The sequence below is a fragment of the Rutilus rutilus genome (assembly GCF_951802725.1).
Source record: "Rutilus rutilus genome assembly, chromosome: 3".
NCBI classification, from domain to species: domain Eukaryota; kingdom Metazoa; phylum Chordata; class Actinopteri; order Cypriniformes; family Leuciscidae; genus Rutilus; species Rutilus rutilus.
Genome location: NC_140211.1, coordinates 32,466,971 through 32,476,141, shown reverse-complemented (window position 1 = coordinate 32,476,141; position 9,171 = coordinate 32,466,971). Strand labels below are relative to the sequence as shown.

At 36.1% G+C, this 9,171-nt stretch overlaps 1 long non-coding RNA gene across 1 annotated transcript; it reads right to left on the bottom strand.

The window, feature by feature from the left end:
* Positions 1-4,019: 4,019 nt before the first annotated feature.
* Positions 4,020-5,194, bottom strand: LOC311287562. The gene is made up of 3 exons (XR_014626756.1): positions 5,128-5,194; positions 4,796-4,893; positions 4,020-4,535 (listed from the first exon to the last, which is right to left on the bottom strand). It is a non-coding gene; the product is annotated as an uncharacterized lncRNA (long non-coding RNA).
* Between the last annotated feature and the right edge of the window lie 3,977 nt (positions 5,195-9,171).

The window sequence follows — 9,171 nt, the reverse complement described above, 5'->3', positions numbered from 1 at the left end:
CGTCAGTGTTTCTTTTTTATCATCCCTTGGGATAGTTTATTATAATTTTTTAATATATATATATTTTTATTAGTATGGGCTTTTTCTTTTTCTTTTATTGACTGGTTGGAGTAAGAAGGATTGGGACATAACCTGATGTGTACAGTCCACTGCATCACATCTCTGACGTGAATGCATATTTTTCCTCTGTAGTCCATTTTTCCACTTTCAAAGCACATCACATAATACATATAATGTTTATTTATTTATTTAACTGTTTGTAAATGTATGTGTGTCTAAAACGTGATTGATCATCCAACCGGTTACATCTAAAGATTTTTTTGGAGCACATGAGAAACGTCTCATATTTTGTCATGCAATAATAAAGATGCATGCATAGCTGTGAGCTCTTATTCATAAGCATCCTGCCCATCTCACAGACATGGCTGGCTCCAGATGCCATCACAATTTGAATTATTGGTGGATGATTCTACTACGAGCCATTTCTCTTCTCTGACTGATGTCCGCAGACCCTGTTTAGTAGTACACAAAGCCACAGAGATGTTTTTTCAGTGGGCCATTTACCTGTCTCATATTATTTGTCATATCTGAACAATTCCCGTCGTGATGGCATTCTGATAGATGTGTCCTTCAGCACAAACCCTGTCGTGTTTCATGTCAGTCTCAGAAAGGAATCTGATGATTAACCTTTTAGCTCTGCTTCAGGCTATGATATCTAAATGTCTGCCTCCATATACCGTCCATTTAGATCACAGTCACATTTGAATACTGATGCTTCTCAAGTGCTTCTCTTTTCTCTTATATAAAACCCTTTTTTTTTCTTTTTTCTTTTTTTCAACTAAATTAAATTCACATTGAAGTATGTCTCTACTCTGACAATTCTTTTTGACTGGTCTTAACAACTGGTGCAACAGTTCAGGCCAATTGAAGATCTTTATTGTGATCTTAAGCAGTTTTATTACTTTCACGGTTCTTCCAGAAGCTTGTAAAAGAGACTTGCCTTTTTGGTTGCGCTCAGTAATCCAACAAGTGATTTTAGACACAAAAAAAGCTATTATTCTCCATACTGAGCATTTCCTTTTATCTCCAATAAGGTATTTTCCATTATAATACTAGGTGTTTCATGCCCTTTCAGAACTCTATAGTATCACAACTGAGTCCATTTAATACTGATATGAAATGAAGTGTTATCATTTAAGTGGCAATTCTTCCCATTTGCGACGCATAGATCACTTGAACATTTTATACAGTGGTTCTTGTTTTAAAAAAAAAAAAAAAAAAAAACCCTTTGGGGAAGGTCAAAGAATGTTTTAAGGACCTTATACTGGTGGATAATATTATTGCTCTTTTTGACATAAAAAATAGTTTAGTAGATGCACGCACACACACACACAGCCATGTTTATGTGATTTGTGAGGACATTCCATAGGCGTAATGGTTTTTATACTGTACAAACTGTATATTCTATCCCCTTACACTGCCCCTATCCCTAAACCTACCCATCACAGGAAACATTCTGCATTTTTACATTTTAAAAAAAAACACTGCTTAGTATGTTTTTAAAGCCATTTGAAAAATGAGTACCCCCAAAATGTCCTCATAAATCACGTATTTTCCCGAGTGTCATTTGCAGGTGTGTTATCATAAAAATGTCCTCAGTTGTCATGAAAACAAGTACACCTACACACGCACACACACACACAGACACACATGGTTGGGTTTCCATGTTTTATGGGGACTTTCCATAGACATGATATTCTATCCCCTAACCCTACCCTTAAGCCCAATTCTCACAGAAAACTTTCTGCGTTTTTACATTTTCAAAAAGCTTATTTCTGTATGATTTATAAGTTGTTTTCCTCATGGAAACATTTTCAAAAGTCAAAGATAGATTGATTACTATCGGGGACATTGGGTTCCCATAACATAGGGCATATATGAGCATTCGTCCTTGTTATATGCATGCATATATGAAGGTTTATCTATGAAAAAGACAACCACACTGAAGGGACTCGAGAACTTTCTACATCTGTACATAGACATACAGTGAGCACTCTGACGGTATTTCATCTCTGTCTACTATTCTGCTTTATTAATCACATTACCCATATTTCTGTTGTACCAGCCTGAAATAAAGGTCCTCAAATGTTTTAATGGCCCTCAGTGGTGTATTTTCAGCAAGCTTCCTCAAATGCTTGTTCTGTTTTAGATGTTTGAAGAAATGCTGATTTCTAGATCAGGTGCTGATCACTAATCTTTAAATGACTTTAGCCTAATTAAATAATGAAATTTCATTTATTGTTGATGTTGACTGAAAGGCAAAATAAGAATTTTTAAAGATCTTATGTAAAACATTAATAATTAGTTTGTTTATTCAAGGCAACATACTCTAATACTCTTAACAATAATTACCAAAATGTCACACTGATTTATCCAAAGTTACAATTTTAGCATTAAAAGCAAAGTTCTGTTTTAATTTTCTCAAGCCTCTCGTTCAAAACCCATGTGATTGTCTTTTTCTATTGTTTTGCAGAAAGTACAGGCCATTGAGAAAAACCCACAAACTAACTCAGAGACAAAGGAAATATATAATTCTTCTATGTGACAAATGTCACATTTTGATACATGAAAGCCAAGTACATATTTTATCGGTAACATTTATTATATAGGTTGGCTTGCTCAGTGTGTGTTCCACTTGGCCTGCAGTGTGATCGATATGATTTGTATGCAAAACAACACATGGATAGAAATTTACTTTTACATTGTAGCTTGAACACTGTGTTATGTGTGTGTGTACGTATGGCTGTTTTTGAAAGCATAAGTTTATGCGCAGCACACAGGGAAAGTTCTCAGAACTTTAGCTGACTTTATGAACTTTTTTTCCCAGCAAAAATAGAAAGTAGAAAGTTTGTTCAAAGTTATCTGGTCTTTAATAATGTTCTAAAAAACGTTAGTACAAAAACTTTTTTTCTGAAATATTTTAGTTGGACAGTGGTCAGACGGTCTAACATTCTGAGAACATTCAAAAGTAACATTCCCGTAATGTTTGAGAATAATAAAAAAAAAAAAGTGCATTACCAAAAAAAATTAAAAATAAAAATATTCAGAAATTCAGAAGTTAATGGGTACATTATTAGCTTGCTCTTCTAAATATATATTTTTGTTAACGAACATATAGCGTGTTTTGTATGCACTTTAATTTTATGTCTACGTACACTGTTAGACTTTTCAAGGGTTTTTTACAGTAAGTTACTGTAATTAAGAGTTACAGTACCAAACCATATTTCAGTTTTGTGTAATACAGTGCATTACTGTAAAAAGGAAGCTAATCAGTACAGTGCATTACTGTAAAAACGAAGCTAATCAGTACACTACTGTAATTATTTTTATTTGTACTAAATATAAATTAGATTTGATAATTTTGATATATGATTACCGGTAATTTTATTTTTATCCTACATAAGTACTACTTTCATACAAACCAATTAGACAAAGTTATCACAAAATACCATTTTTTTATTTAAAACATTTCATATATATCACAAAATAAACATGCCAATGCTGGAAATTATGTGTGAATTTTTTACACATTAATGGGTGAGTTTAGAGAAAACATTTTTTGTGTTAATTTTAACTCATTCATTGTGTTAATGATTTTAACAAAGTAAATATGTCAGAGAGGTTAACACAAAGATGTGTAAACGTGTTAAATTAACACATTATGTGCTGTCCTTCACTGCAAACATTTTTGAAAACATACATAAAACCATAAACAAAACATTAGCATTTGACTAAATCAGGGTTCACCAATCTCGGTCCTGGAGGGCCGCTGTCCTGCAGAGTTTAGCTCCAACCAGCTCCAACACACCTGTTTGAAAGTTTCTAGTATGCCTAATGAGACCTTGATTAGCTGGTTCAGGTGTGTTTAATTGGAGTTGGAGCTAAACTCTGCAGGACAGTGGCCCTCCAGGACCGAGATTGGTGAACCCTGGACTAAATGAATGTAGAGTCATTGGTTGTTTAGCTTATACAAGTATTATAATGAAATATCAACCATTACATTCATAAAACTGCAGAATATAAATACATTTTTAAGCATTCAAAAAGGAAATGTCCAACACAGGACAAAACACAGTTCTTTTCACAATACAAGACACATAACCCCACTTTAAAAATAATTTCACTTATTTCCAAAAATTTGTTGGATTCATGTACACTGGAGGCCAAAATAAGTATTTAAGTGTCTTAATGTTTTTGAAAGAAGTCTCTTTGATGCTCAAGAAACATTTCTTATTATTATCAATGTCTGACTGTCTACTCCATCTTTTCTACAGCATAGGAGTAAAAGTCATCATCAAAATAATCTTTAAAAAGCCAACACAATGTTTTTGTCCACCTTTGTGAATAAATGAACTTCTCCAAAGATTGGTTCCTGTTCAGAACTTGATTGACAACATCAGAGTGTTCCCTGGTCTGCATGCGTGTCCACAAACACAAATGTACGCAGTCCTTCAGAGGAGATCCCGGTTCCAACACTATATGAGAGAGAGAGAGAGAGAGAGAGAGAGAGAGAGAGAGAGAGAGAGAGAGAGAGAGAGAGAGAGAGAGAGAGAGAGAGAGAGAGAGAGAGAGAGAGAGAGAATTAGTGTCACATTATTTTTAACCTTCTTTTTTGTAAATTTTTATTATTATTTTCACAAAAACTTAAGAATATATATTTGTAAACAGCTTTTGTCAATAAATAGCATACAAAAGAACTAAATAAAATTATGCCAGATTAAATTTTAATACTTACAAATCCTAAATTCTGTCCAAAAATGCTGAGATCCATAGAAAGAACGACTGAAATCGATGATTTTAGCCCATTTCAGCTTGTCTGCAGTGAAGGAGTACCTGTTTGAGACAAATACACAGTAAGATACATGCAAGAAATCACTGATGATCGTTCTCCTTACTACAGTAGTTAACCCACCTGTGCACTGATATTAGGACCTTCCTGGTGGGACTGCAATGGTAGAGTCTTCTGGCTAATAAAATATCAAAATAATGCAAAAATATAAACTTAAGTTGTTTAGAATGCTAGATTTGGTATGAATGAATTAGTGAGAGTTTTACTGCAGTGCTTACCTGGATACATTTAATCTGGTGAGACTGAACAAAGACAATGGTCCATCTTCTGATTGGTTCATTTGCTGTGTAATAAAGTTAGACATAAGACAAAGGTCACTTATTTGATATAAAGTTAGCCAATTTTATAGAGATTTTATAAGATATTGTAAGCTACCTAGTCTGCACCAGTGGCTCAAAAGCAATTTTCACATAGCGTATTGCTAATCATTTCAGCAAACTTATCTCAAAATATATCACAAATGGGCTGGCCTACCTCTGGAATCTTGCTGGAAGTCACTGGCGCGAATTGGCGCTTTGTTGCAGTTGCCTTTAAACACAAAAATGGAAGTAAATATTAAATTCCATAAAAAAAAAAAAAAAGTATAATAATGTATAGTTTGCAAACTAATGCTAAAACTATAAAGGTTCTCATCAGTAGGCCAACATTAGGCTATAAACAGAATTTCACATAGTTTATTCACATTTATTGTTAATGTAAACGCGTTGCTCGTTGGCATATTTTAACTCGACAATTCAATAATCTAACAAAGTGTGTAAAATGAAACGTTAGCTCAGTTTTTTTATTTTTTTTATTTTTTATTATTAACAAAAATGTACAGAACAAAACTGTTTGCCAGGAGTACAAATATTAAAAGAAATAAGATTACAAAGAGTGTACAAAAAACACATTAGTTGCATAGGAATTTTTTCAGAATAGAATTTGTTTTTAAAGCCTTTGACTGTTTAAGATCATTGATAGTGGTGCTGTAATGAGATAGCTCTTGTAGAAATAGGTTAAATAATGGCTTGCTGTCAGTCCACTTTCTTTTATGAATGTGAAATTTTCCTAAAAATAAAACAAGTTGTACAAAGAAAATCAAGTCCTTTTCCAAATTAATGTCCTCAAAGTAAAGAAGAACGTCCTTCTAACGTTAGCTCAGTTTACCATGGTAAAGTTCGTTACCGCCATGTTGACGACGAGTCACGTTAGGCTAACGTTAACGTTATAACATAGGTTAAACTGGGCACAATCCTGTCAACAGACACAGAATGTTTTTTTGTTTGTTTGTTTTTTTACCTTGCTTGCTGATCTCTCTCTCGGTGAAGTGAATTCCGTCTCTTCCCCGGGCCAGACACGAACGTCGCGATCCAACAAAAGACAGACCCCATTACCTACACTGGATGCTCTGACGCGACACGACAAATCCCAGACAGTCAGTGTAGTGCATAGACTGTAAAAAATAGGTGTAGTGATGCGCCGCGGCCGTTATATTTCTGACGTAGTCCGATACGAGTCCAAGCGCTCGCGCTAGTTCTTACAAGGGATAAACAGGTATGCATTTAAAGGTGCGGTCGCTTCAATGTGTCCAATATAGACAGCCTCTGGCTATTATAGCGTTGTAGACACGCGTGTAAGGCAAAAATTAAGAAATAAAAAGCACGATGGAATGGTGCCAGCCAGAGAGGCAGTTACGTCAAATACAGTAGTATACAGCAAATTTAAAAAATACAGTAAGTCTCTGTATGTGGTGTTAGACGTCACAGAAAATTCCCATGATGCAATGGGAATCACAGTTATTTACTGTAAAGAGAAATAGCAGTATAATACTGTGGGATTTAAAGTAAATAACTGTAGAAATTACAGAAAAGTCTAACAGTGTATCTCTCAAATCTAATCTATGCATGACGTAATACACATATAATTGTGTGTGAACATTTGAACTGCTGCTCACACCCTGTGTCATATTTCTACCAAGCAAAAAGCCAGTTTCATGTGAAATATAACATCAACGTGAGACCAAAATCAAGAGGAGAGTAAAATATATTTGTAAAAGAATGCATGTCAAAGGTGACCTTATCAGCGTTGCTTCAATAAGCATTTTGTTTATTAGTAGCAGGTAGAAAACCGTAATGATCATAGATTTTTCTTGTGCTGGAGCAATTAAAAATGAAGCCCACCCAGCCAGTTATGGATCAATGTGTGCCATGATGTTTCTCCTCTTCGTTTTCCTTCCATCCTCCCTCTTACACCCTCAGTGGCATTTGGGAGGTAATCAGAGTGGTAGACTCTCACACGCTGTGCATGCCAACAAGGAGCCTTTTTATTACACTCCCACTTCCTTTCCTCCCTCTATCTCCCTCTCTTTTTCCTCTCAGCTCTCATCTTAATGATGATGTATAATGGGGTTGTCCACGGGGGTCTCTAGTATTCACATTAGACCCTGACATCCTTCAAAACAACTCCTACTTAAAAAATAAATAAATAAATAAATAAATAAATTCATTGAATAAACGTGAAAACAAACAAACAAGACACACGATTTGGCAACTGTACTGGTTCATACGTGATTTGTCAAATTTGAGAATGAATTAAACCAGGCTAACAAATTAGCATTGGCTGTGTGATATTGAGCAGACATGTATTAATGAGGCCATTTGAGAGGAAAAGCGTTGGTAATGCTAATCACCCCAGACTAAATGCCACAGAACAGGTTTGGAAACTCCTGCAAGCCTTCGCTTAACGTGCCATTGTCACTAGAATACTTAATTCCATGTTGTTCGTGTCATATTAAAGAGCATTTATTGGTTGTGTCCTTCAGCCTTGGCTAGTTATGTGTGACAGCTGGGTGTATGTTGAGGTCAATCAGAAGGTTTTGTTCTTCCATGGAGACAGTCAACATGGCAGTGCCCATCACTTTTCACTGTCTGATGTATGTCACGGCACCTTTCTGATGCACAAAGATCACACACTTCCATGTGTCAGCTTTGTTGTGTCAAAGTTCACATCAGACTGCATGGCTTCAAAGTCACAATGTACTGTAATGAAAACAGATCATAAGCTATGATGAAAAGTAAGAAAGAGACAATGAGAGAGCAAGAGAGAGGCAGAAATGAAGTATTTGGACACAGTGGGCATGACGGGTGAAATGAGGTGTCACACTGTGTTCTGGGGCCAAGCCTCAGCGGTGTATTTGCCAGGCCACAGAACTGACAATCGCACCTGCTGGGAGATCTAACGTCATATTGCCCTCAAACTAACTCCCAGAGGAGCTGTCAAAGCACTCAGCTCACATAGGGTCCTTTCCCTGTACCACTTTAATCAGCTCTGAAACCACTATTGTCACGGTGGGGTGCAAGCAGACGAAGACATTAAGACAAAAAGAATAATTAAAAGTTTCAATGCAAACTTTAACTCACAATATAAATCACACAGGTACATCAAAGACAGGCAGAAGGTTCACACACACACTTAGTACAACATATACAGTGAGGAAAATAAGTATTTGAACACCCTGCTATTTTGCAAGTTCTCCCACTTGGAAATCATGGAGGGGTCTGAAATTGTCATCATAGGTGCATGTCCACTGTGAGAGACATAATCTAAAAAAAAAAAATCCAGAAATCACAATATATGATTTTTTTAACTATTTATTTGTATGATACAGCTGCAAATAAGTATTTGAACACCTGTCTATCAGCTAGAATTCTGACCCTCAAAGACCTGTTAGTCTGCCTTTAAAATGTCCACCTCCACTCCATTTATTATCCTAAATTAGATGCACCTGTTTGAGGTCGTTAGCTGCATAAAGACACCTGTCCACCCCATACAATCAGTAAGAATCCAACTACTAACATGGCCAAGACCAAAGAGCTGTCCAAAGACACTAGAGACAAAATTGTACACCTCTACAAGGCTGGAAAGGGCTACGGGGAAATTTGGTGAAAAAAGGTCCACTGTTGGAGCTATCATTAGAAAATGGAAGAAGCTAAACATGACTGTCAATCTCCCTCGGACTGGGGCTCCATGCAAGATCTCACCTCGTGGGGTCTCAATGATCCTAAGAAAGGTGAGAAATCAGCCCAGAACTACACGGGAGGAACTGGTCAATGACCTGAAAAGAGCTGGGACCACCGTTTCCAAGGTTACTGTTGGTAATACACTAAGACGTCATGGTTTGAAATCATGCATGGCACGGAAGGTTCCCCTGCTTAAACCAGCACATGTCAAGGCCCGTCTTAAGTTTGCCAATGACCATTTGGATGATCCAGAGGAGTCATGGG